At 40.8% G+C, this 27693-nt stretch overlaps 1 protein-coding gene and 1 long non-coding RNA gene across 3 annotated transcripts in view; one reads left to right on the top strand and one right to left on the bottom strand.

Annotated features, from left to right (window-relative positions):
• The window catches only part of JAZF1 (JAZF zinc finger 1), a 354660-nt gene that overhangs the window by 117595 nt on the left and 209372 nt on the right, over positions 1 to 27693 (bottom strand). The gene's annotated exons all lie outside the window — the stretch shown is intronic.
• The window catches only part of LOC134739851 (uncharacterized), a 97020-nt gene continuing 83333 nt past the window's right edge, over positions 14007 to 27693 (top strand). Inside the window, exon 1 of the long non-coding RNA XR_010126896.1 lies at positions 14007 to 14064. This is a non-coding gene — a long non-coding RNA (uncharacterized LOC134739851). The remainder of the gene's footprint in view (positions 14065 to 27693) is intronic.

Here is a 27693-nt window from a genome sequence, read left to right as displayed (position 1 = left end):
GGTCAATTCATGGCAGAGGCTGCCAAGGATGTCAAAAACAAGACGTGGGGGCGAAGGGGTGGGTGTGGCCTGCAGATGGTCTGTGTGCCGTACCAGGCCACTGGACGGTGCTGCCGGGCTGGTGATATTTGGGTCACTGATGTGGGGTAGCCAGCCACTGAGAGGTCCTGGGGAGGCTGAAAATCACAGGCCAGGCAGACAGAAACACTCTGAGGGGCTTTACTCTGGGAGATTTATAAGACCCAGGGGTGTTTACGTCTGTGCTCAGTTTCAAGCATTTTCCTGACTGCTTCATGTCACGGTGCTCCAGCTTATCACTGCAAACACAGCCAAATAAAAACTACATGTGGCATTTGGTAAAATTTATGCAGAGGGGCAGCTGTTGTATCCTGCCTCACCTGAGGCTCATCTAATCAAACAAATCTGGCAATAAGGATGACAGACTGTAAAGTCCAAATGAAGCATTATTTTTTTTCTGCATTCCCTTTCCCACTATGCCACAATGCCTATGGAAAATGAGACCAAATCAAAACCTTGTAAGAGTCTGTAATTACCCTAACAGTAATGACTTATCATTTGTACACCCTTGTATTTTCTGTCCCTTCTTCTGAAGATTCACTTCAGGCATGCGGGAGCACTTACAGCCAAGATGTCAGGAACAGAAACACAGTGACCATCTGAATATTGATTGTATACAATCTGTATATTGACTGTATATTGACCATCTGTATACTGATAACCTACAAGGTTTGCAGATAGATTGCTAGATCATGTTTTTGGTGATTAAAAAGAGAATGGGGGCTCCTGGATGTAAAATATCATACTTGAAGATAGTGGTAGAGTTTTGGAATTTTTTCACTTGCTTCATTCCACAGTGGTGCAGCGTTCTACCCTATGTCAGCGATTAGAAAACTGGGCAATTAACTTCACGGATTTCTACCTGCCCTTAGAAGACATCCATTTTCTGAACACCCAGGAAGTCCTGACATATGCTAAAATGTGCACACACAAGCTCACAAGGCTGCATAAGAGGCCAAATTCAGCAGGCCCTGCTGTCAGCCACACCCTCATCCCACAACAGCTGCTCTCATCAGTTACACCCTTTGCATCCTTGTCTAGATGTTATTTTCTGGACTCCTCCAATTCCACAGTCACTCAGATAAATTCTGTAGAACAATAATACTGACATCTGGATTTTGGGAGGCCAGGGAGAATTGAGGAGAGAGAAAGGGATGAGCTGGGAAGGGAAGGATTTGCGATGCAAGGCAACTGTCAACACAACAATTCTGGCTGATCATGCTGTTCCTTGGGCTCCCTGTTTGACCTCCACCAGCCTTTCTATTGTCACGCCCTCCTGTCATTCACCAGTGTTTTCTTTTCCTTTTGGTAGTGTAGGCCCCCACACTGTCAGCCTGTAGAGTGCATGTGTAGTTCCAGGACCCAAACTACAAGCAGGGAAGTGTCGTCATGCTCATGCATGATGCTGACCTTCACCCTGTGGCTCTGAGCCACAAAGTGTGCTCTTGTGGTTATTTAAAAGTCTGCCTCCGGCCAGGGGATCATGTGAGGTCAGGAGTTTGAGACCAGCCTGGCCAACATGGTGAAACCCTGTCTCTACTAAAAATACAAAAATTAGCCAGGTGTGGTGGCACATGCCTGTAATCCCAGCTACTCGGGAGTCTGAGGCACAAGAATTGCTTGAACCCAGGACGGGGAGGTTGCAGTGAGCCGAAATTGTGCCATTGCACTCTAGCCCAGGCAACAGATCAAGACTAGCAAGACTGTCTCAAAAACTAAATAAATAAAATTAAATTAAATTAACAGTCTGCCTCCTAGACAATGCCAATCGTTAAAAAGCTGCCTCTCACAGCTCTGCTAGCCTCATGAATGTATGTCAGGAGTCTCAAGTTTAACCCTCAGACACAGGTCAAAATTATCTCTCCACTGTCTCCCAACCCCCAACTTAGGAACTTCCCAGGATTCCTGACTTTTACTAGACATTCAGCTTCAGACCTAAATTAGAGAGATAACTTACCTGCTTTTCACAATACTTTTGATACAATCTCATTCCACCTTCCACCCCTCTTTGTGAAACATTGGCATCATTGAGCTTTGCACCGGTTAACATTCTCAAGGTTCAAGACTTTGTAGTATCATCATGAGCATATCAAATGAGACTACGTATACCAAAATATTTTGTAATCTGCTAAGTAATATAGAAGTGGTTAGATCAGCCAGATACCAGAGAATTAGGACTCTCTGCAGAGTTGTTGAGGCTATACAGTCTGATGTCAGAGCAGGAGTCTCAGCTGACACCCTGAGCAGTTGACAGCGAATCACTTGAGGGACTAAATATGCAAAGCTGCTTCAAGCTCCAGGTGGCCCAGTGCCCGTAGCACGTTTGGATCCGTTGCCTTGGAATGCCATCCCTCCCAAGAGGGACTGGGATCATCCAGTAGCCCTATCTAGTTGAGAAGATCTACAGAAGACTACCAATGAAAAGCCACTATCACACCCACGGGACCTTTGAGTAGGTCTAGGTAGGCGTACCCTTTACCAAAAACCAGGATTTTTATGACACTAGCCCTAATGATCTTCAACCTATAATAACTGAAAAACCAAATGTCAAACACAGGTCTGGTACTTATAAAACCATTCTAACTTTGAACCAAACTTGGTTAACAAAACTTTAATTCTGTACTGTCCAAGGAACCTACAGAGTGTCCATTATGTGCCATGAGCTTGATATTTAGCCAAGTACATTGCCTGCATTGTACTACATAAGACTACATCGAGTAGTTGGTCACAGCATTCATAAGCTAATGGCTACCACAAGGCCAAACATAGGACACAAAATAAGTACAAATCAGTGCAATAGGCTTCTGTTACAAATGAACAGATGGTTCAAACAACCTGAATTTCAATGACAAAAAAGGCACAACTCTTGCATACAAGATAATTTCATCTTTCTCTTCTAATTTTCTGCAAATACAAAATGAAGCAACTACATTTTCCAATTTAAGTGATATTTAAATAAATGTTGGTATGAGTTCCATGGAATCTTGCCCATTCTTTTAGGATGGTGAACCCACGTAACCCAGCTTTAATTACTTCTATTCCCCATCTTACCGAAGAGGCTTAGCTCAGTGCCTGGCCCATAGTAAGGACTCAATAAAAGGTTGTTATAATTAAGCTTATCGCTCCTATTTAAATACGCTGTTCAATTTTCATCTGGGTGTGCGAACTTCCCTGTAGGAATGCTACTGTGGCTCATATACATCTAGAACCCCTCTAGATGTGTAATGGTCTTTACCCTGGCATTGCTTGATGCATTAGCCCTGCTAAGCCAAAAGAACAGTACTATTACCTTAAGAAATCGTATAGGTCTCTATTTAATAATGCAATTTCTTGCCAGGTTCTAAGGCATTTGCTGCCACAGTGTACATGAATAAAAAGGAAAAGCATGCATTTTAGATATTAAAGCATAAGGCTTATGGTTACTTTTCTGAAATGGTCATCTTTCCTGGGCAACCAGATTTGTTTTTAATAGCTTCAAGAATCCAGGTGTGTCCAGTTTTGTAAAATGAATTAGTTCATTCAGCAAACATTCAGGATCCTGAATCCTTTTACAAGTTAATTATTACAGTATTTAGGTCCTGATGTTGGTGCCTATACTCAATTCTTCCAAAGGCAGAGAACCAATTAAGAAGGAGAACACAGCATTGGTCCCACACTATTGGAACAAGACAAAAACACTGCTCAGGCATCTCCTAGTTTTAGAATCAACACAGCAGAAAAGATATCTGGTGTAAGAAGAGAAAGACAGCGGGTTCATGAGCCACACTGCTGACATTCTACAGCCTCTCTCCTTTGCTGCCTCTGTGTCCTTCCTCAGATTGAATTACTGAGCTGAGCCACAGGTTCTGTCTCCTTTCATGCTCACTCCATTCCCTCTTATAGAGAAACTACAAAAGCCTACTCTTTGAGAAACTGAGCCAAAGCAGAATATTCCTTGCATATACCTGTAGGATGAGAAACTGGTTAATGACTAGGCAGGTGGGGTGGGCACTCAGAGCAGCTGTGTCATCAGCAGTTCATGGCACTATAATGAGTTTGTGTTCACTTCCAGGGACATAATGAGTAAGAATTAGCACCTGCCTTCAAGGAGCCCATAGCCTAGTAGGAAAGGCAGGTTCACAAATGGAAAAACTTAACTACTTTGCACAAGGTAGAGGCCGCACCTAGCACAGAAGGGGTAATGAACCCTAAGGGGTGGAGAGGGGTCAGAGAAGACATTTCGGAGGAGGTAGGTTGTGAGAAAACATCTGAAGTTTATCAGCCCCAAATGGGGATTAGGGGACCGATCCCAGCACCCAATGAAATGGTTCCCATGCTTCATCTGTGTCACCAATCTCAATAGGGGACCTTTCCCCACTTTTCATGAGGGGCTTTGCCCATGCAGACACAACCTATGAGTACAAAATTACATTCTAATCCACCAATTCTCTCTTACATTCTTTCGTAAGTCTCACAAGTAAACCAACAGCTGAAATACAGATCTGGCTACGAGAAGTTAAATCCCTTTAGGCCTTCCCAAAGTGGCTGAGCTGTAGTTGGCAGTGGAGTTGTTCTCTGGGCTATGAATCACTGAGGGGAAAGGGCCGGAGAAAACTGCAACCAGCTATATGGCTGGGGGAGTTGAACAACAAGCATATTCCTTTCTATTAAAATCAGATGTTATCAAATTTCATCTGTTTTCTTGTTATGCACAGAAATGCACTGAAAACATGTTTGAAACATGTTTAGGAAAAAAACACATTAAGATATTTTTATTCTTATGAGTGCAAGCATGGAAGTATTTGAAGGCATCTGCTATCAATATTCAATAAACAAATCTCACCTATTTGATCTCTTAAATGTTACCAAGTGGAACCACATCCTGATAACAAAGAGCTTCATAATATTAAGCAAAATCATCTTTAGCAGAGAGATACATGCAGTTTCCTCTTGTTGCTCTAAAGGCAGTAGCATAGGATATTAGTTACAGCATTAGCATAATCCTGAGCTTACTTTATTTTAAAAGCATGGAACAAATATTTGATGATGCCTCAAGTTTTACCAGACTCAAGTTTTTCCAGCTGGCAAACCACAGGCTGAAAAGTTAAGTCATATAAGGCTTTATAGCCCCATGTACTAAAAATATTCCCAGCCAATGGGTATTTTTTAAGCTGTTCTAATCTTACCTGTAGGTGGATAAATTTTAAGCTTGAACAACATTTTAAGGGGTAGGCTTTTTGTTAACTATAGCCAAGAGGTAAATATAGTCCAAACCCAATTCTGGCATTCATTTGCAAGGTCATGTTTGAGACTAAAATTTATGTGTATAAAAAGGATTTATAAACTTAATGCTGAACCCAAAATGTGCCATATTAGTTCCATGACAAATGACAAATCTAGCCCTCTGACTTCACACTTAGCTGAAGTGCCTGCAGCTTAATGCAAGCTCAGCTTTGAGAGGATGAGAGGGAAGTAGGCTTCAAAAGGTTCTGTGGTTTGGCTGGGATGCCTGACCTCAGAATCCACCTACTCAGAAAGGTCTGAATCCCAGGAATCTCTAAAGAGACTCCAACGAGGTGGCATGCACACACCTATATTCTTTGGAGGTGGAGGGTTATGAAGGATATGAGGGTTATGAAGGATATGAGGGTTATGAAGGATAAAAAAGACAAATTTAACTCGAACAACTAGAAAATAAATAGACTGAAAAGTATGTTTAAACCCCTTGATGGATCAAAGATCTGTAAAATATATAGTTATCCTAAGTTATGGGCTGAGTCTGTGAGATGATAAGAAGTGCAGCTTCAATGATCTAGAGAAAAGATGGATGTTTACCCTGGATAACTGTAACACAGTCAACTTCTTACTGGAGATGTCATCAGAAAAGCCACAGCGACAGTATTCACACTGCCTCAGCATGGCAGATAAAGGCATACATCCTGAGCTAGATGACATGACCCACTGGGCTTCCAACCTCTTCCCACCCTGGTGTCCTGCCATGCCCCACCCTGCGGGGAGCTCATTAATCCTTCAGCCAGTCCTTCCCAGTTAGTCTGTCTAGGAACCAATGAAGATGCGACTTTAGATATCTAACTGCAAACATCCTAGAGGCTTCTGATAGACATCACTTGTCCTTCTGTAGTAGCCCAGCTCAGGGATCCAATCCATCATAGCTCCTAGAGGTAAATACTTTGGTTAGTGGGGTCCATGGTGCTTCTTCTTCCTGCTGCCTTTCACTATTTCCTGCTCAACTACTCTGCCCAGCCTGACTGGGGCTGTGTCTCACTGATCATGCAATGTCAGTAAAGATGGCCCTCTGGAAGCTCAGTGCCTGCCGTCATCTGCAGAGGGACATTCTCTGTGGAACAGAGTATGGTTAGCAGTGGGTGCGGCTGCTGAGTTTGGGAACACTAATTCAGGATGGTGGCTTTGGCAGGGCATCCTTGTCCATCTGCAATATCAATCTTGTCCTCCATCCCTCAAAAAAGAAGTCCAGTCTTGTACTCCACCAGCTTTTCAATATTATGACTAGTCAGCCCATATATAAAGGTCAAATTCAGCAACTCAAATGCAGGTGGCTTAGGATATCAACTGGTAATATGTAAATGCAGTTACTTCTGTGACAATCAAATGTGTGAAGGTTGAGGCCTATGGGTGGAGGGCAAGGCAGCATGTCACTCCAATCTGTAAACAAGGTCACTCTCTAAGCATCACACTTGATTTTCCAGACTGCGAACAGGACTTACTATTATTATTATTTTTTTAGACGGAGTTTTGCTTTTGATGCCCAGGCTGGAGTGCAATGGCATGTTCTCAGCTCACCACAACCTCTGCCTCTTGGGTTCAAGGGATTCTCCTGTCTCAGCCTCCCGAGTAGCTGGGATTACAGGCATACACCACCACGCTCAGCTAATTTTTGTATTTTTAGTAGAGATGGGGTTTCTCCATGTTGATTAAGCTGGTCTCGAACTCCCGACCTCAGGTGATCCACCTGCCTCGGCCTCCAAAAGTGCTGGGATTACAGGCATGAGCCATCGTGCCCAGCCAGGACTTCTTTCTAATTGACGTCTTCCAACTAAATGACAATTAAGTTGCCTGGCCAGTAAATTCTTGTGGTTTGGTCTACACAAATTTCTTAAAAACTATATTAGTCTTTTACATGTTCAACATTGGTTTCTGCCAGATTTGTGAAGTAATAGAAAAAAGTGGTCATAAATGAAACACGTCCTTTGTAGCTCATATGAAAAGGATGCCAACATGCATTCCCTGAATTCAGTGTGTTTTTAGAAAAAGCAGTATAATTTATATCATTTCATTTACAACAGTGCTAAGTTAACGCTCTTGGCTGATTTTGACAGAGGCCTTTCCAATCGAACTGCAATGATTTGTTTCCCTTAAACACTTTCCATACTGAAGGACTTTTAATTAGCTTTCTAGAGTGTTTTCTTGATGGACATCACCTCCTTAAAGCCTTGTAAGTTTCCTGGCTTCTAAAACAGAACAAGAAGTTAAGGGGCATTCTTTGGGTTTCAGGCTTTCTGTGAGTCAAGAACAAATCGTTGTTTTGTGAAATTGGGTGCAACTGCTTACTGTGAATCATGTAGAGGCTTCTTTCTCCACCCTCTCAGCCCAGTCCCCAAACCTGCTCAGCAATTTGACTATATATTTTTTATTTTACAACTGATTGTGACAGTGTCACTAAAAGGCATGTTTTAACACAATAATGTCAGCTGGGAGTGGTAACATGAGACCACAATTAGGCATGACCTTTACTTAATGAAGCACTCCCTAAAGGGTAGTGGAGGAGTGCCAAAGCTCAACAAGGTTAACCAGATTATCTTTAGTGAATAAAATTCTCAGAGGCTTGAATCTGCATTGTGAATCTTTTAAATCTGTACCTACGACATACAGCAGGTCCCAAACTCAACCACAGACTCCTTCTTTGGAAGAGCATCTCACGGGATGAGTGTTCTCAAGAACTCACTTTGGGGCAAGTTGACTTTCTTCACTGAATTAAGAAAGTGCTGGAGGAAGGGACAATGACCTTGTTGTGTTCTGATTGGGTGGGATGAGGTAGCAGAGATGAAGTAGTGACGGAGTGTCAAGGAAGTTTGTGAGTAGGGTGTAGCAGATCTTAAAGGCGTTTCACAAGAATCAGAACCTTTATTTGGCTCCGAGATCTGTCATGAAGTACAGGGAGGAACATAGTGGAGGGGCTGACGTGGAGGGGCTGACGTGGCACCTGTGAATGTGCATCTATCATTTCCCCTTCACATTCTCATGAGAGCAGTCGACTAGCCATATATTATAAAACTGAGGGTCCTTTGACTCAATTACTTCCCTCACTGATTCTGCCAGGTGACCAAAGACCCCTATTAAGATCATGCTCTTTGGGGGCGTGACCCAGGCATTCCGAAGATTTTAAAGTGGAAATGCTATCAAGGAGAATAATGTGCTAGGCCATGGTTAGTCAATGCCCTGGAACCTCATGAATTGCTCATTATTATTCCCTAATATCCCCTCCACTTGGAATCTTCATTTATTGTTCCCCATTTTCCACTCCTAACCAGGCCTCTCAACACTACTGGGGAGAAAGTCTATTTTCTCTTCATAAAAGTGCCAGGGACTGCTCTTCTGGAAGAAAGGGCCCTACGTGGTAGGGCTTCAGAGTACAAGGCCAGAAAACACCAGGCAAGTCACACCATGGCCCAAAAAGAGGATGGGGTGAAAATGTGGTCATGCCAAACCTCACCTCACAGTTCTGGCTACGGCCAGTCTGGGCTGCTGAGGACATCTGCCTCCATGGCTGTCGGAGAAGAATATTTGCAAATTGTCAATTCAACCACTGGGGGACTGGGAGGCTGGAGAGGCAGTAAACTCTGTTGAGTGTCACTGCCAAAGCAAGAGTCTATTTATGTGAGATCACACTGAGGCAAGGCTGCACACCAATAATGGCAAATCTCACTCTTGAGTTTTAGTAGAAAAATGAAGTGTGGTACCTCATAAAGCCATTTGTTGATGGAAAGTTCGTGCCGCTGACTCAGTTCTGCTCTGCCCTGAGTCTGCATTTTTCCCTCCCTTCCCCCAGTGGCAAAGGCCTATTTGGACCTGACATAGGAATCATCTTTGGTTCTCTACCGGGTAAATGAACTAAATTTAAATCCTCAAAGCACTCCTCCTGTGACCTTCAGGAACAGCAGCTAGACCCTGACATCAGTTGGCCACATTTATTCCTGAAATTTCTAGCTTTTGTGTCTAGATATGAGTCCCCACTTGGCACTTGAAAAGTGGTTCAGTGCTTAATTATTTATAAAATAAATAACATGATTTTGTGCTTTTATTTTATAGGATATGATGACATAAGGGATGTTGTATGTTCAAGGTAGCCACAGAGGAAGCAGTACCTCAAGGTAGTTCATCTAAGTGGGGACATTTCTGCAGGATTTCAAACGACGCAGCTGGTGTGAAGCATTGTACATTTCAAGAACACCAGATACAGATGTATAAGAAAGTGGATGAATGAAAACAAATTCAAAAGTACATTCAAACAGAGCACTTTGGTTACCCTGGACTACTGTATTTTCTACCCAGTCCAGTTCCATTGATGTAACATCCTACCATCTAGAAGATCCTCCTATTTTAAGACACTATCTTGCAAATGCCCCTGCTCCATACTCAGACTACTGCAATTACACAGTAAGATTAATGAATTCACAGGCTGTTTCTGAGGATTTAATGACTTCTTAATAGAACAGGGTACACACATAGCTAGACTATGACAAATCATAAAAGCTTCTTAATAAGAAACCCCAATTACTTAATTAAAATTTGCTAATTGAAAAATCTAAGAATAGTATGTAAAATATTCCAGACCTTGAGATAAAGCAGTAAAACACATATCTAACGTGCCCACCAGACAAGTTTTACATATCTATGCAATAGGAGACCTTGGTAAGTGAAACAAGAAATGAGGGAATAGGTCATCACACAGAAACCTTGAAAGTGGTCTAATAGATCAAGAGTGAAAACTGGAAATTATTATTATTTATCACACAGAGAGCAGGTGCAAGGAATGGGGTCACCTTTATTAATTTACTCATACATTTCTTACTCCCCCTACTCCGTTACAGATTCATCTCTCTGTAATGGTATAAAGGCATATGTAAGAAACATTACATGGATCTTATCAATTTTGGATATTTTAACATTCATTCCTGTTCTTAAAAGATGGACTTGATGTTCAGGGTAGCTCTACAAGAAGATGCTCAAAAAGTGCCTCATTAAGATGGCTGATGTAAATTTTTACTAAAGAGTAGGTGAAATGTTGTAAGGAAAGGAATGCCTTCTAAAGCAAGTAGAGAGAAACCATTTTTTAGCTCCAAATGCCACATAACCAGTTCTAAGTTAAGGGGAAAGGAGGAAGAAGGATAACAGAGCTACAGGACTCAACCTCCATGAAGTCATCACATGGAAACCTTGACAGCAGTCTAATACAGCAACCCCTAGTTTGTGTGCTGCAGAGGGAACATGGCTGCTGCTCCACCAAAGCAATCTGGCAGGCTAGACTTTACAGCTCACCCAAAGCATCCCTGGAGTTGTGTACATGGCTCTGGTGAAACCTAAAGCCCAGCCCAGGCTCTCTGATTCGTTCTTGTTTCGAGCCAGGGGTCCAGTTCTGTGTGACTTATCTTTCCTCACCATAACTTGGGAGTAAAGTAAGGTCAAATGTTCTGGCTTTGACTTCAGCCTTCAAATTTGATTTTGCAGTCCAGACAGTACCAGATCCACCCTGCCATCCCCAAGTCAGGGCTCCTTACAAAGAATTTTTGGAAAGAAGAATGGATGATAATGGGGAGGGCAGAAGGGGACAAACAGGGAAGGAGCCGGGATGTGACCTGCTAATAGAAATTAGAGTAGTACTAATAGCAGTAACTGGTTTTACTAGTAGTACCAGTAAAGTGCAAGAGTAATGGCAAGATTAGCAATGGCAGTGGTGGTGGCAGAACAGTGACAGCAGTAGGAGTAATGTTAATCGCAGCAATCATTTGAGGAAATGCCTATTGAGTGGTAAAATAAAAAGACATGTTATTAACTTTTCTGTATTATCTTTACAGATGAGAAAATTATAGCAGTAACCTGCCAAGGGAACCTGTCCAAGGCCACACACAGAGTAAACAGCAGATAAAGATTTGACATCAGGTGTCCCAATGCTTTCTAATTATGATCAGGGTTCCCTGAACAAATCTCAGGAAATACTTCTAGGCTAGTCATTTTACCATTCCTTTTACATAAAATATCATTCTCCTTCTCCAGCTAGCCAACTCCTCTTTATACTGCAAAGTCCATCTCACTTTTTCCTCCATGAAACTTCTCTGATTACTTTAACCCTATGAAGTTATAGCACTGATCATTTGAGCTATTAGCTTGGCACAAGGACATACTCTGGCCCTGTGACATACTTTACACTGCTATTTAAGTTTCCATGTTTGTCATCTTGAGTATCTAGACCCACCAGTTATATTTCTTTATCTCTTCTAAAGTACCTGGCACCCATGAGTATACAGTAACCATTCTCTATACAGAGCATATGTTACAGACACTCTAAAACTGAATTAACAGCTGGGCGCAGTGGCTCACGCCTGTAATCCCAGCACTTTGGGAGGCCGAGGCAGGCAGATCCCCTGAGGTCAGGAGTTCGAGATCAGCCTGACCAACATGGTGAAATACCGTCTCTACTAAAAATAAAAAAATTAGGCAGGCATGTTGGTGGGTGCCTGTAATCCCAACTACTCAGGAGGCTGAGGCAGGAGAATCGCTTGAACCCAGGACGTGGAGGTTGCAGTGAGCCGAGATCATGCTATTGCACTCCAGCCTGGGCAACAGAGTGAGATGCTGTCTCAAAACAAACAAAAAAAAATGTGCAGATGAGTTTCTTAATCTTGTGGAAGTGCATGATACTCAGATCAGATGCCCTTTCACAGATGATAAGGACAGACTGTATCAACGTACCCGGGGTCTAAAATGAGGTTAGAGTGAAATACTGCTACCTTGCCACCTACTTTACTCAGCATAAAAATGCATTTAAATCCCCCAGTTCTTCTCTCTGGAAAAGGTATACATCTGTGAGCACCTCCTAAGAGAAAAAGGCAAACTTCAGAACATGAAATCTTCCCAGTTAGACTTGTTGTGCTTATTTAATTGAACGGCATTTTCACTGGAAAATTTTAATCAATTCATGTGTCTCCTTTAAATCACAAGACTGAAAGGACCCAGGGAATCCAGTAGTGAGAATTTACTCCTTTGCGGAAAAAACTTCTAAGTGCTAATTTTTAACCTGCATATCTTTCTTCCCAAGAGCACTACATTTATCTTGCGTGCACAATTTCTTTAGGTTACACTCATTTTGGGGTAACCCATGCCAAATGAACCCAGCAGGCAGACTTAGAAGAGAAGGCATTGTGTAAAAATGTAACAAGGATTGACTGGCTCTAACAGTGTCTGACAGTCTTGCTGGTATATTCTTCAGTGCACAACAGGGTATTCTGTAGGAGTTAAGCTGTGGCATGAGGTGGAAGTTCAGCCTGGCTGCTGACATATTTTGGACAGCAGAGAGGGCTGAGGTTGCTGTGGTTGCCCTGACAATTGACGGGTTGGCACATCAGCAGAATGAGAATTGGAGAAGTCTGGCAAAAAGTAAAGCCACAGGAGGGTGAAACCTGGAGGAACAAAGCCTGTTCCCAAGCCACCCAGGAAGCTCAGGTCCGTGTGGCTCCAACTCATAACCTGGTGGAGGCTGATAGGAGAAAAATGCAGGAAGGTACGCAGACAAGGAGGGATATGCAGGTTAAAAATTAGCACTTAGAATCGCGAGGGAGGGAGCAGAGGGGAGATGCTGAAGGTGGGCAGAACAGAAAACAAACACAGCTAAGAATGAGGAGTCCAAGAGGAGCATGACAGGCCAAAGAAAACACTGGGGTGTTATAGAGGGAGCAGGTGAGAGCAGGCAGTGCATAAGCAAATGGAGTCAATCAAACCTCTTCATCAAAATGGAAACACAGCATTTGAGGACTTACTGTTTGAACTTCTATGAGAAACCAGGACAATAACAGCTGGCAGTTTTATTGCTTACTATGTGCCAGGCACTGTTCTAACTGTTTTACAAACATTAACTTATTTAGTACTTATAACAGTCGTTAGGGTAGCTATTACAACCTCCATTTTACAGATGGATAAACTAAGGCACACAGAGGTTAAGTAACTTGTCAAAGGCCACCAAGCTTATCAGAAGCAAAGATGAAATTTCAACTCAAGTAGTCTACCTCCAGAGTCTGTGTTCCTAGTCACTAAGCTATACTCTCTCCCACAGACCCACGACATGTAATTATAATATATGATTTGTATATGAAACATAATTGCCTGAGGCAGGATTCTCAATTCCGACTGTTGCCCAAGGCTGGTGTGTGGGTGAGTGGCACAGGCGATGACTCAGACCCACTGATTGTCCCAGATCACATCATAACTGGGAGAAGCTGGTTTCTATTTGTCACCACACATATGCCCAGGAACTCTGGTGAAGACATTAAAGAGTTTATTTTTCAGGAAAATATTCTCCCCAAAGAAAGCTTACTGCAAGAGCCAGAGGTGGCAGGAAAGAAGGAAAAAGGGACAGGTTTTGCCAGATTACAGAAGAATTCCTTTTTGGATAGAATAGAATGCCGACTTTGATGCTAGTTGGACTTGTCCACCCAACAGTTAATATAAAACAAGGAAACATTGTCATTTAAACAGTTCCAGTAGGAGCTCCGGCCAGAGAAACACTGCATTTTAAGGGGGAAACTGTACACCCGTGCCATGGTATTTGAGAATCTAGGGATTCGTGGTGCTCTCTGGATCTTTCCATCACGGGTATCAAAGGTTTACTGTCATCACCTAGAGACAGAAGGCTATATGCTGGTCCAGGACTTTGGCATTGGAGAGACCTGAGTTCAAATCCCAGCTCCACTAGTGGTGAGTAACCTTTTTGAGCTCTGTTACCTTATCTGTAAAATGAAGATGGCATCTCAGCCATAATAATAGATTATTTAAATAGTGATCATAAACACTCTTTGCTTTTTCATATCAACTTTTGGTTGATGTGAATTCTTGATAGTCTTCATGTACAACAACATGGTTCACTGCAGTATGGATATTCTCACTTAATTTATTGAATATTTACCAGATACAAGACTAACTGTACACAAGAGGAAATACACATAGGTTAAGATGTATCAAATCATTGTCCTCAACATTTTCTGATTGTAGATGTGCCTAACTTTGTTGATGTTATGTTAGAAAAGGATAAAAGTGATCATAGTAATATTCAGGAAATTACTCTGACAACCATACCCGTTTAGTGTTAGGAAGGCCAAGCCTCACAGTTCATATGCATCACTTATGAAAAGTTTATCCAACTGGCTCTCATGGCTGGGTGATTCAGTCTTCCCCAATCCACAGAGAGTCAAGACTTGCTTTTCTAAAAGCAGAAAGCTTTCATGCTAATCCTGGAATCTCTGAGGGACAAGAGAAGCCAAAGGGATCAGTCCTTGTGTTTTATACATGGTGGATACAAGTTATATTTGGAATCCCATATTGAATGCAGAACTAACAAATCCATAGAGGAAAGGCAGTAGGCTTTGCCAGCCCATAAATTAATTACCTTTAATGGCCAGGCTTAGGGTAAAAGCAAGAAGATATGCAAGGGCTTCCCTATCTCTGCTTTCATTTTGGTATTTAGTCCTGGAATTAAAATCACTTCTAATCAGCAAAAAAAGCAGTTGTTTTAAAAACAGTAACATGCTGAGGGGAGAATTTCCCCTGATATTCTAGGGAATTTGAACTTTGGCCCTTGCTATGGAATAATCCTACATATGCCTTTCTGAAATACACTGCAAATCTTTTTTGTCCTTTTTAAAAGAATAGACTGAAGCTCTGAAGCTTAACAAAAATGATCTACCCACTATCCCTCCTTTTAAAACTTCACTGTGTGGGGTTAGCATTCACCTGTTTAATAAACTGAGCAAACTGAACACGGCAAACCTTCAGAAATAGGGAATCTGAATTCCAAATTCAGATTGTGTTGCAAAGTGTAATTCTTTGGGATGGATTTTCTGTGAATGAAGGGGAATACATAATAATACAGAATTTTCTGGGGAATATGTTCTCATGTATACTATGTTACAACTTGGCATACAGCATTCTGCAAACATTTTCTATTTAAGTCAAGGACAATTTTAGGAGTATGGTAATAATCATGTTCCTCCATATCACAGTTAAATTTCAACTAACTTTAAATTGGAAACAACGTAGCTTTGGAGCTCCCTTTCCAAGTGTTAAGAGGATCAGAGCAAATTCTTGGATGAGAAAAAAAACTACTTTTTTATTTCATTCCAAATTCAGAATTGCCATGCTTGTTCCCTATGATTACTCATATTAAGTTATAATGGTAAACTGGGGGTAGCTGTCAATCCTGGGGTCTTGCACATTATTGTGATGTGTCACAAATATTCAAATAATTGCACAAATGATAGCAAATGGATCAATGTTTGCAAATGCCCCCCCTTTTCTTTTTGGAGACAGGGTCTTGCTCTGTCATCTAGGCTGGAGTGCAGTGGTGCAATCACAGTTCACTGCAGCCTTGATCTCTTGGCCTCAAGTGATCCTCCTACCTCAGCTTCCCAAGTAGCTGAGACTGTAGGTGCACGTCACCACACCGGTTTTGTTTTGTTTTTCTTTTTTGGTAGAGGCAAGGTCTTGCTACATTGCCCAGGCAGATTTCAAACACCTGGGATCAAGCAATTCTCCTACCTTGGGCTCCCAAAGTGCTGAGATTAAGGCATGAGCCAACACGACAGGCAATGGCTCCATTTTTAATAAACTGAAGTAGATTGAAGATTAAAGGGCTGGATGTAAGCAGCACTTTCTTTTAACACAATTTCTTCAATGAAGAATGAGGACAACATCTGAATTGGTTGCTTATATACCTATATACCCATAATATAGTGATGGCAATTGTGAATTTCTTTAGTGCTTCCATTATACCCTCTTCACCCAACACGTTTTGGGATTCAGTAAAAGTCTAAGTTTTCCCTTGGAAATGTTTAATGAATATTATTATCCATTAGAAATCCATTAGAAAAAGATCCATTAGATGGATCTTTTTCGGCACAATGAAAAATGTTTGCTTCAGTGTAATTTATAATAATGAAAGCTTGTAAGCAGCCATCATGACGAAATGAAGGGCATGTTTTGGTGAACTCTATCTTATGGAATATTATGTGGCCATTAAAACAGTAATTTTGAAGATGCAGCAACATGGAGAATGCTCACGATACAATAGTTAAATGTATGACCCAATTATAATCTTGCTACAGATGCTTATAAAATTAGAATGGGACTCAAAAAATTGAACCACTGAACATAAAGTATTGTACAAGAATGGGTACAATATAAATGATCCACCCCTACCACCAAAACCATTTTCAAAGCTTACTTTTTACTATTTCCCTAATAATCAGAAAAAGATTTTTTTTAAAATGGCTGACACAGTATATTATGTTTTTAAAAAGAAGTCAAGCAGAAGATGACCAAGGAAACCAAAGGAAAAAAGAACCAACATATTTTGGTAGTCATGAATCCTACCAAAGGCTAGTTGGGTCACCTCAGATGCCAACAATGGTAACTCATGAATCTGTTAGTCCTTAAAATATTGGCTAAAATGGTCAAACTAATCTCAATAAAAGTCATTTTAAAAAGCAAGAGAGCAAGAGAGATGCCTTTCCCAGTATATCTTGTGGTCTGGAATTTATTGTGGTATCTGTGACGGAGAAGAGTGTATGTTCGCATGTGTTTCTTTTTTCTAACATTATCAGCATGAGAATGACTAGAAATGAGCTGTAGGTTTTTCAGAAGTCAAGACAGCTGCGACAGCTACAGGGTTTCATTTATAGATACTGACACTGCATATTTCAGTATATATCAGACACAAAGGTTAAAATATGTACATACTGTTCTTCAGCATAAAATCTAAGCAAAGATCTTAACTCTTGACAGCACCAAAATGTTGCTCTTACTTTTTCCAGTCATTGTGCCCCGAACATACTCTATTCCCCGATATTTATAACACAAGCAAACAAAAAATCAGGCATCTAATCAAAATGCATCCATTCTATATTCAAAGTCTAAGAAAGTAAAACTGGTGACAGGTATTAAAAGAAGATCTGAACATGTTTATTTTTATAGTCAAGTTGTCTCACAAAGCATAGATACACATGTTTTCCTTATAGCTAATACTAACACACATAAACATCTTTCACTTAAGTCTTCTGACATCCCAAAATTACTGCTTGAGATGAATCAAGGCTGTGGATCACAACAACCTTAAATTTGACTGCATGAAGAAGACTGGTAAATGTCTCCCTGTTTTACCAAAAATGTTATATTTCTATATGAGACAGCTTTTTGGAATACATTTGAGCATATTCAGTAAAATGCTGATTAACGTTTCTTGATCTTTACTTCTGACAATAAATGAAAGATCCTTGTATTTTATAAATCTTCAGCATATTAGATTTTGGTAGTCTAAAGACTAATGAAAAACGAAAGAGAAAAACAAAGCCAAAAATCATAAATCCTTCCTGACCAGAAGGTATTCCTCCCTTATCCCTAAAAGAAATTCATTCCTGCACATCTTGTTTGAATTTAACTTCTGAAGTTTGTCTTGTTCCATCTCTAGGACAAGTCAGGCTGCAGGGTATAGAGATACGACTACATGAATAAAAACACACGAGCAATGCAACCACTGCATATACAAAACCAAGATGACTGTCAAGTGACATGTCACTTGGATACATGTGTTTCTGTATTTTGTCACGAATGTTCAAGCTGAAAGCTACTGGAAGAATCTGAATTCTCCTTCCCCTGCTACTGCAGAATATGGTAATGTAATTAGAAAAAGCTAATGCTTTATGAGCAGCATGCTGGCATCCCTTTTTAGCTGTAGAAGATTCATTTAAAAAAAAAGCACTCAACACATTAACACTACACAATACATTCCGTAACTCTACAATGAGGGCAAGACTCTCCTGCTAACACAACCCCAGGTTCTTCTGAGGAGGTGCCTTGCACAGATGCTGGGTTTGAGTTTTACTTGGGAAGAGGGTGCTGCTTTTCTTTAATCCCTACCCACTCTTTCTTACACCAGCCTTACATGATTTATAGCATTTTTATTACAAATAGAGAAACGAAACCTTGGTTTGTGCAGATTGAAGCAGTGATGAGGAACTGGGGTGGTTTGGCAACGGATGGAGGTAGAGAGTGAGATGCAAAATTCTATTCCCATCACAAGTGAGAAAAACACAATTCAAGGCTGACCCTGGACACAGTCAAGTTCACAGGGGTAGTCCAGGAAGGGAAGGGCACTAATGGTGTATGTGGCCATGCCTGTAAAGGAGATGAGGTCCATAAACTGCAGTTCCCCTTTTTCTGAGTCTCCATAAATGCATGGGAGAAGCAGAAGCAGGATAAGTTTGCAGCAATCGTTACTGGTGGCCAAATTTCTCTGGTGGAAAAGGCAGGTTTTCTTTTTCATTCCTTTATACTAGTTAAAGCCTTTGAATAAACAAAATTCTTAGGGAACTCTCAAGGGATAATTTTGTCCAGAAAGTTCCTTCTACTTATTTCTTAACTCCTTTAAAGGTGTGGGATTCTGACCTGGTAACTTGCAATGAAGCAGTATAAGCAACAAAGATGAGGTAGTGGTTTAACTTTCCAGCTGCTTCAACTTTAGATATGAAAAGAAACTGATGGGGGCATCCAGGTTGCTTGGCAAGATGATGCAGACTGCACAGGTCTAAGGAACTGATTAGTCAGGGTCTATGCCAGTGATAAACCAAGAGATCTGAAAAGGCCCAACTACCATTTCTTATTACAGTCTCCTCTTCATAAAGCACATTTTTATGCTTTTATTATACACATATGTATCCCAGACACATTGGTTTTATTTTTGAAAAATAAAGCTATCCTCATTTGGGGTGGGGGAAAGAAATTCAATTAGCTGCACCCTCCTCAAGATGGTTTTGGGCAGTGGGTCAAAGCCACTGACAGACCCATGATGCACCTGACAGAGCTTTGGAGTAGATGCTACAGGGCCCCCGTACCATGCTCTGGCCATACCCTACCCCTGAGACATGAACAGGAATAGCTAAGGGATCTGTGGGGTCCTCTGCTTGCACATGGGAAGAGAAAACAGAACATAGGGACATCTTACAGCTTTCTGACTGTCCAGTCCCTCTCATAGTGATAAAGGGAGGGACCCGAGAGACTAACACTTTTAGTTGTAAAAACATGAAGTAATGTCTTCTTGCCAGCCATATTTGTGTACTCAGATCAATCAGGGTCATTAAAAACTATATATTACTAAATAGCAATCTACAAAAACATAGGTTAAATGAAAAAGCAAAATTTAAAGAAGTTCCTCTAATGCAATTTTACACATACGTGTGGATAAACACTTGAAGGGAAATATAAAAGTATCTTATTTGTTGATAAATTCCTGGTGCTATTTCTTTCCATTTTTGTTCCTATTATTTTTAAATAGAAAAAGAGATAAGATGGATCAAAAATAAATTGCTCTACATACCACTATACAACTACAAGAATGACTAAAACTGAAATTACTGGCAATACAAACTGTTGGTAAGCATGCAAAACAACAGGAAGTCTCAAACCTTGCCAACAGGGCAGTATTGTGGTCCCACCATTTTATTTTTAAAAAGTTTAACTGGTTGGCTGTTTCTACTAGCTAAACACACATCTATACCACAAGCCAGTGATTCCACTTCTAATAATATATTAGAAATGAGTGTTACATACACAAAAAGACTGGGAAAAGAATATTCATAACCTCTCTGTTTATAGTAGTCAAAGACTTTCAACAGAGAATAAATAATTGTGGTAATTCATATAGTTGGATGGTATATAACAAACAACAAAACATGTACTAACACATGCAGTAATAGGGAATAAACTCAAAAACACGCTGAGCAAAAGAAATCAGACATAATTAAATGAAAGTTAAACGAAGACCACCTGAAATTCCAGATTAATTTGCTTTGCCATAACAGGTATTATTCTATACATAATATAATTAGTCCCATAACTCACAGTCACATAATAAACTTATTAACAGATGGGAGAGGTGGTAGCAACTGGTGAAGTACTTGTCTTGAAGATGGAAAAAAAAAATGCTTATATAAGGTAGAATTCCAGAGCCTGAGCCTGGTCTTTTTGCATTCAGCATCTTTCAGTGGCTACAAGGGTGTTTGTGCCTAGGAAATCAGAAATTGCAGGGCTTACCGCAGTTTTCCAATTTAAATTAATAACTTTGACTTTGCTATTATATACAAATATGCACATGCCTCTTTAAAACTGTAGAAAATAAGACCTTGATGCCTTAGCCCTTGAGATAAATTTATGCCAAAGACCAGAAAGTGCTATTTTCAAAAACAGTAAATGAGTTAAGAGCATAATGTGCCTTTATTATTAAAAGCATTCTGGCTTTGAGTTTTCAAAAATTTTCCTGCTGTCTAGCAAAGATTAATGCAATATAGAAACCAGCTTTTCATCATACTTATTTGGCCCAGGAGAATTGTACATCACTGAATCTGGTTGGTGTTGAACATAATGATAAAATGGGCAATAAAAGAAAGTAGGGATGTTTGTATGGGCACAAGGAAGACAAGTCTAAGCAACTCCCCAGCTAATTTGCTCCAAATGAATTTATCCCAATAATAAAAACGAAAAAAAAAATCAATCAAGTTTGTACGAATAATAGATAGTATTTTTCCTAGTAGTCTACAGTACCAAGATGGCCCCCAATGTCTAAGAGTAACATAGCACTCTTTCTCTGGGTATCAGGATGTGATGCCATTTATCCTTTTCTGCTAACCTTAGTCTGGTCAATAGGCAAACTTGGACAACTCACAATTTGCCAAGGTGATACTGTGATTTCTGAGAGACACAACTATTGACTATTGCTAAGCTCTCTCAATTTGAAATGAAAGAGTAAGTCAGCCAAGTCTGGCATCATCAAGAAGAGATGCACGCAGACATCACCAAGAAGGCAGGGACAATTCCAAAAGCCAGATCCCATTTCTGGTCTTGGCATGCTGAATGATATCTCATTAGGGGAGAGAGGACGTTGGCAAGGACTGATTGTATGCCGGCCCTACCAACTGTAAATTACACAGGGCCATGCTGTCACCTAAATCTGCAGGGAAATTTCAGTGGTCACGGAAGGTGGAAGCTGCTTGGAGGGCTTCTCTGCGAATCCTTCTGCTTGTTGAACATCACGTTTATGGCCTTAGCAACAGTGCAGAGTGAATTGTCTGTCAAGGAAAATGCACTAACTCATATCAAGCCAGGGAAAAAAGCTCCTGGGACAAGACTGACACGAGTGCAATGACCAGAGACTAAATTACCACCTGCTTAGGGTGGAATGAAAAAACAAAACAACAAGTAAGGGGATTTATCTGCAACTGGAGACAATGACATAAAATACAAGCTAGCACTTCAATTATTCAAGTCTGGTAATTCCACACAGTCTGCATGTCTGGTTAAAGAACTCGTGTAAATTCTGAGCTGCAGGCTTTTAGAGGCAATGTGTATGAGGCAAGACAATGGAGTTGGAGATTAGGAGACACAGGCCTTGCCTTGGCCATGCCTTGATTCCGTGCGGCATGGCAAGAAATCATCTGGCATCTTTTTACCTTTGTATCTGAGCAATCCAGAATAATGATAAAAACAGGGATGCACAATAGAAAGATCTCGGAGTTCAAACCTTGTCTGCCATTTATTAGCTGTGTAAACTTGGGCAAGTCACTGAATTTCTCTGATCCTTGTAAAAAAATAGTAGTAAGAGCAATCTTTTAAAGTAGAATCATGGCTCATGTGAGCAAACGACTTTGTAATAAACTAGACACCTGGAAGTATCTGCGCAAGTTCTTTGTAAAATAGAAAGGGTTTTGGTTTTGGTTTTCATTACTGCTTCTGCTATGACTTACCACACAGGGCAGTGTGATGAAGTGTATGATATATAAAAGATCTTACAGAAAGCAAGGTATTAGTATGGAGAGGTTCTATGATATCCAAGAAAAAACAAAACTTTGGAATCACATAAATTGCGGTAAGAACCCACTTCTAAAAGCTTGACTACTTAGAATTCTGATGACATCTTACTCAGGCATTCTTAACCTGAGGTCTGTGGACCCAAAGGGGTCATGGGGAGAATTTAAGAGATCTGTGAACCTGGACAAAAAAAAAAAACCCCAAAAAACTTACGTCATTACTTTCAACTAGCCTGTAACTGTAACTGTAACTGTAACTGTAACGTCATTACTTTCAACTAGCCTGTAACTGAAATGTAGCATTTCTTTCAATTATGAGTATATGGAATGAGTCACAGTATTTTTACAGTATCTACGTATGACTTTGTACCTGTAGATGTCAGATATTTTGATATCACAGTACGATTGTAGCAGATATCTCAAAATATTATTTGTACTCATTACTAATTGAAATTATGGAAGCTACTAACCCAGTGCCTAAGCTTCCTTATTTAAGGCTTTATTAAAGAAGCACACATTAGTGTATCACAAATTTGTAATTTTACTATTTTGACAACAGCATTTTAATGTAACTGGTTTTCTTTGGAATCTTACATATTTTAGTTTATGAATCTTAGTTTACTTTAACTAGCTTTAGTTAATTCCAAAACACTATTTTGGGAAGCAGTCCACAGGCTTCACGAGTTCGCCAAAGGGCTCCCACAACCTTCCTGGGAATCCATTTCTTTAGGTGTCAAAGAGAGCTAAGAGCTAAGAGCTATGATGCACAGTCACCGTGAAGATTCCAGATGACAGAGAAGCACACCGCCTAGTGCCCCACACATAGTAGGCATTCAAAAGAAGCCAGTATGCATTGAAAACAATGAGAGAAGGGAATTAATTTCTATCTTATGCCTTTCATTCTTCCTAATTTCAATACAATTTATTTTTGGTATTTCAAGGATTTAAGTCAACGAAGACTTGACTGTCTTCATTTGCTGGATGGCTCTGGGTGTTGTTTGTGATAATATGGTTATGTGGATGTCCTTTCCTTCTAAGTTCAAAGTGCTATCACTGGAGACAACCTCTGCACAGGCCAGACGGGAGAGCTCTGGGGATGAGTCCACGCTGGCTGAGGATGGGGGCGCCTTACAGGGGATATGCCGCTGACTTAGCTACACTGCTTTGAGCCAACGGGCAAGGTCTTGGCCACAGGGGAGGAAATGAGAACAAGTAATTTAGAAACTGGGAACACAGAGCTATTTTAAAGCTTGCCAGTGAGAGAGCCTTCAAAGACAGGACTAGTCTTTAGGCTCAGCATAATGAACCTCAATGTGAGAAAATTAAGTAATGTTTCAACTTGAGTCCCAAATCAACAGTCTCAGCAATATGAGACTATTCTACAAATGGGAATGCACTAGAGCTACAGAGGGAAGATTCATGGCCGTCTTAATTAACTCCGAGGTGCTGCACATAAGGGGAAAACGATAAATCAAGTAGACTACTGCCAGCAATCTGAATTTCCAAATGAAATAAGAAAGGTGTAGTGCCTTGAGTCATTTTGTAAATGTGTATGGTGGGGGTGGAAGGGAAATTTCCAAGGTCATCTCTTGTGTTTAATTCGCCACTTTATGATTTAATTTCATACCATGTGCAAAGTACTTGCTATACAATCAGGTGTGAAAAGATAGGGAAATAGAAAGATTAGTAAGACATGATGGGAGGGCAATGCAATATACACACATGTAAAACTGTAAACTTGTTACTCGTGCATTTATCCCAAATATATTTATTGAGCTACTACTGTGTAACAGTGTACTACCTACTGTGTAACAGTGTTCTAGAAGCTGAGGATGCAGTAATGACCAAGATGGACAAAGTCTCTGCTCCCATGGAGCCCACATTCATTAGGGGAAGACAGGTACTCAATAAGACAATTACATAAACTGTGATTTCAAGCAGTAATAAGCACTATGAAGAACACAAGAGAAGAGTAAGGGCACAGAGAGGGATGAACAGGAGGGATGAACAGGGAAGCCCTGCTGTGCAAATGACATCTGACCAGAGACTAAAAGAAGGGGAGGACATGAACTGTGTAAAGCTCTGATTGGAGGGAGAGCATCCCAGTAGAAGGGCCAACAAGGACAAGGACAAGAGCCTTGGAGCAGGCCTGAGCTGGGTGTGCTCAAGGGGCAGGAACCGCAACTCTTTTAGGGGAAGGAGGATGGGGGTAAGAGGTGAAGCCGGAGAAGTGAGGGGATGCCTGGTCACAGAAGCCATGTTGGCCATGATAAGTTTCACTTTTATTTCAAGTGTGACAGGAAGCCTTTGGCAGATGAAGGAGGTGATATGACTTAGCTCCTGCTAAAATAAAAACACAAGCAAAGAAATATAGGTCTGTAGAATAAATAAGAATTAATCCACATTGCAGGATTATCGTTAGTGGTGAAAAACAAACACATGCAAGCAAGCCTGGAAACAACTGGGATATCCACCACTTAATAGTGAAATAGATCATTATATATCCATATCACAGTATTTTGCATTGCTGTTAAAAAGAATGACTTAGATCTATCTCTATTGACCTGGAAGGATGTTACATGAAAAACAAAAGATAAGTGTGTGGGGGGAATGATATATATATACACACATATACATATACGTATATATGTATACACATATATGCATATACGTATATATGTATACACATATATGCATATACGTATATATGTATACACATATATGCATATATGTATATATGTATATGTATGCAATATATAGATATATAGATATACAGATATATGTGTATATATATACATATATAGATATATAGATATATATGTATGCAATATATATATTTTATGCATATATATGTATATGTGTGTGTATATATACACACACACACGTAATATATGATGTTTATTTTAGGCTCTCAATTTTATTTAAAAAATGTCACAACCAATTAGAGCTATATATATATATCTCTCTCTCTCTCTCCATATATGGAGAATACCCGCCACAACGTCAACATTTGTTAATGTGGGGTGGGGCAGGGTGGGGTGTTAGGGAGAGAGGAGAGAAGCTATTAATCTTAAATATATTTGTACACAATTTTAAAATTTATATTATTCAACAGTCATATCCAAATGTGTTAATGTTATGATTTTTTAAATTTTAACTTTTTAGGAGATGGAGGTCTCACTTTGCCACCCAGGCTGGAGTGTGTGTGTGTGTGTATATATTTATTATTATTTTCCGAGACAGGGTCTCACTCTGTTACCCAGGCTAGAGTGCAATTATAGCTCATTGCAATCTTGACCTTCTGGGCTCTGGTGATCCTCCTCCCTCAGCGTCTTGAGCAGCTGGGACTACAGGCTCATGCCCCCATGCCCAGCTAATTTAAAAATTTTTTTGTAGAGATGGGGTCTTGCTTTGTTGCCAAGGCTTGCCTTGAACTCCTGGGCTCAAGCGATCCTCCTGCCTTGGCTTCCCGAAGTGCTGGGATTACAGGTGTGAGCCACCATGCCCGGTAGAGGGTGTATGATTTTGAAAAAGGAACTTAATAAATATTTAAACAATTTATTCTCAGTGATTGGGGAATCTTTGTAAAATAGTGTTAAATGTCCATCTTGAAGAACAGGATCATCACAGCCAGAAAGAAGTGGAGAAAAGAAGGAGGATGCTGCAAGCCGAGGGCAAAACAATGGAAGGTTTTCATTCATGGCACTAACAGACTGATGCTTTCCACAGCTCTTGTGATGGCAGCTGGTGGACAAGGTTTCAGTGGAGAGAATGGAGGCAGGCAGGGAGATCGGTGAATTCTTGGGACAATCCCAAACAGGAAGTTAGAGCTTCAAGTAAGGACAAGAGCAGGGGAAGCATTCAAGAGGCGATGAGGATGCAAAGGTAATACATTTGGTGCCTGATTATTTGGAAACAGGGGTGAGGAAATGAGATGGTTGGAATATAATTAATTCCAAGCTTCCTAGACTAATGAATGGGTGGGTGCCATTAAACATAATACAAATCAAATTTTTTTGATTCATAATATGAATCAAAAAAAGAGGAGGTTTTCTGGAGAAGGATATAAAATAACAGGCCTGGCACTAGATGAGCTGAGCCTGTACTGAAGATTCCCAAACCCACAGGTAGTGGGGTGGTTAAAAATGGGGGCTGAAGGAAGCACGGGACTAGGGTCCTCTTCACATTGGTTAACAGCCAAGGTCAAGGCATGGAACAAATACAGATAGAAAAGCAAAACGCTAGGGACAAAACTTAGGGAGAGGCCACTGCTTTTATGGCAAAGAAGTAGAAGAACCAGGACAGAACAAACTAATGGGCACAAAGGAAGAAAGAATTTCAGCACTGAGAGCATCTGCTGACGAGGGGATGGAGACTTCCTTAAGGAACTTGAGTACAGTGCGAAACAGTTCAAACAGAACTGCAGTAAGTTTAGCAAGGTTTTGACCTAGAATGTTACAGGTCAATCTTGAGGGTCCAGCCGAGGTTGGAAAGATTGCATTTGAAGTGGGACAAATCATCCCGCTATATACTTTTATGTAGCAATTCTCCACGGCCACTAAGTAGAGAGGCACATATTAGGTTTATCTGAGGCTGAGGACTGGAGATGATGAGTGGGCAAGGTCATGGGGACAAGTCAAAGTTGAATTTAGCAACTGGGTGAAGGCAAGTTGTGTTTGGCTGTTCTTCTGAAGCTATGAAGGAATACCTGAGACTGGGTAATTTATAAAGAAAAGAAAAGAGGTTTAACTGGCTCACAGTTCTGCAGGCTGTATAAGTATGGTGCCAATATCTGCTTGGCTTCTGTGTTTTGTTTTTTTTTTTTTTTTTTTTGAGATGGAGTCTTGCTCTGTCCCCAGGCGGGAGTGCAGTGGCACGATCTGGGCTCTGTGCAACCTCCGCCTCCCAGGTTCAAGCCATTCTCCTGCCTCAGCCTCCTGAGTAGCTGGGACTACAGGCATGTGCCACCATGCCTGGCTAAGTTTTTGGTATTTTTAGTAGAGATGGGGTTTCACCATGTTAGCCAGGATGGTCTCGATCTCCTGACCTCGTGATTCACCTGCCTCGGCCTCCCAAAGTGCTGGGATTACAGGCGTGAGTCACCGTGCCAGGCCAGGGAGCTTTTATTCAAGGGTCGAGGCAAAGTGGGAGCAGGCGTGTCACATGTTAAGAGCAGGAGCAAGAGGAGGGGGATGTACCACATGCTTTTAAACAACCAGATCCTGTGAGAACTCACGATCTCAAGGACAGCACCAAGGGGATAGTGCTAAATCAGTCATGAGAAATCCACCCCCATGATCCAATCACCTCCCACCAGGCTCCACCTCCAACACTGGGGATTACATCTCAACGTGAGATTTGGAGTAGACATCTAAGCTATATCACATGTCAAGGAAGGACGGGCTAAGAACCTAGAAGTCTCAAGGCAAATGTGACACCCAGGAGAGGACACAGCAGGGGAAGCACTGGAGCCTCT

This window comes from Pongo pygmaeus, chromosome 6 (assembly GCF_028885625.2).
Source record: "Pongo pygmaeus isolate AG05252 chromosome 6, NHGRI_mPonPyg2-v2.0_pri, whole genome shotgun sequence".
Classification (NCBI taxonomy): Eukaryota; Metazoa; Chordata; class Mammalia; order Primates; family Hominidae; genus Pongo; species Pongo pygmaeus.
Note: the sequence above shows the minus strand (reverse complement) of the source record. Positions and strands in the feature narration are given on the sequence as shown.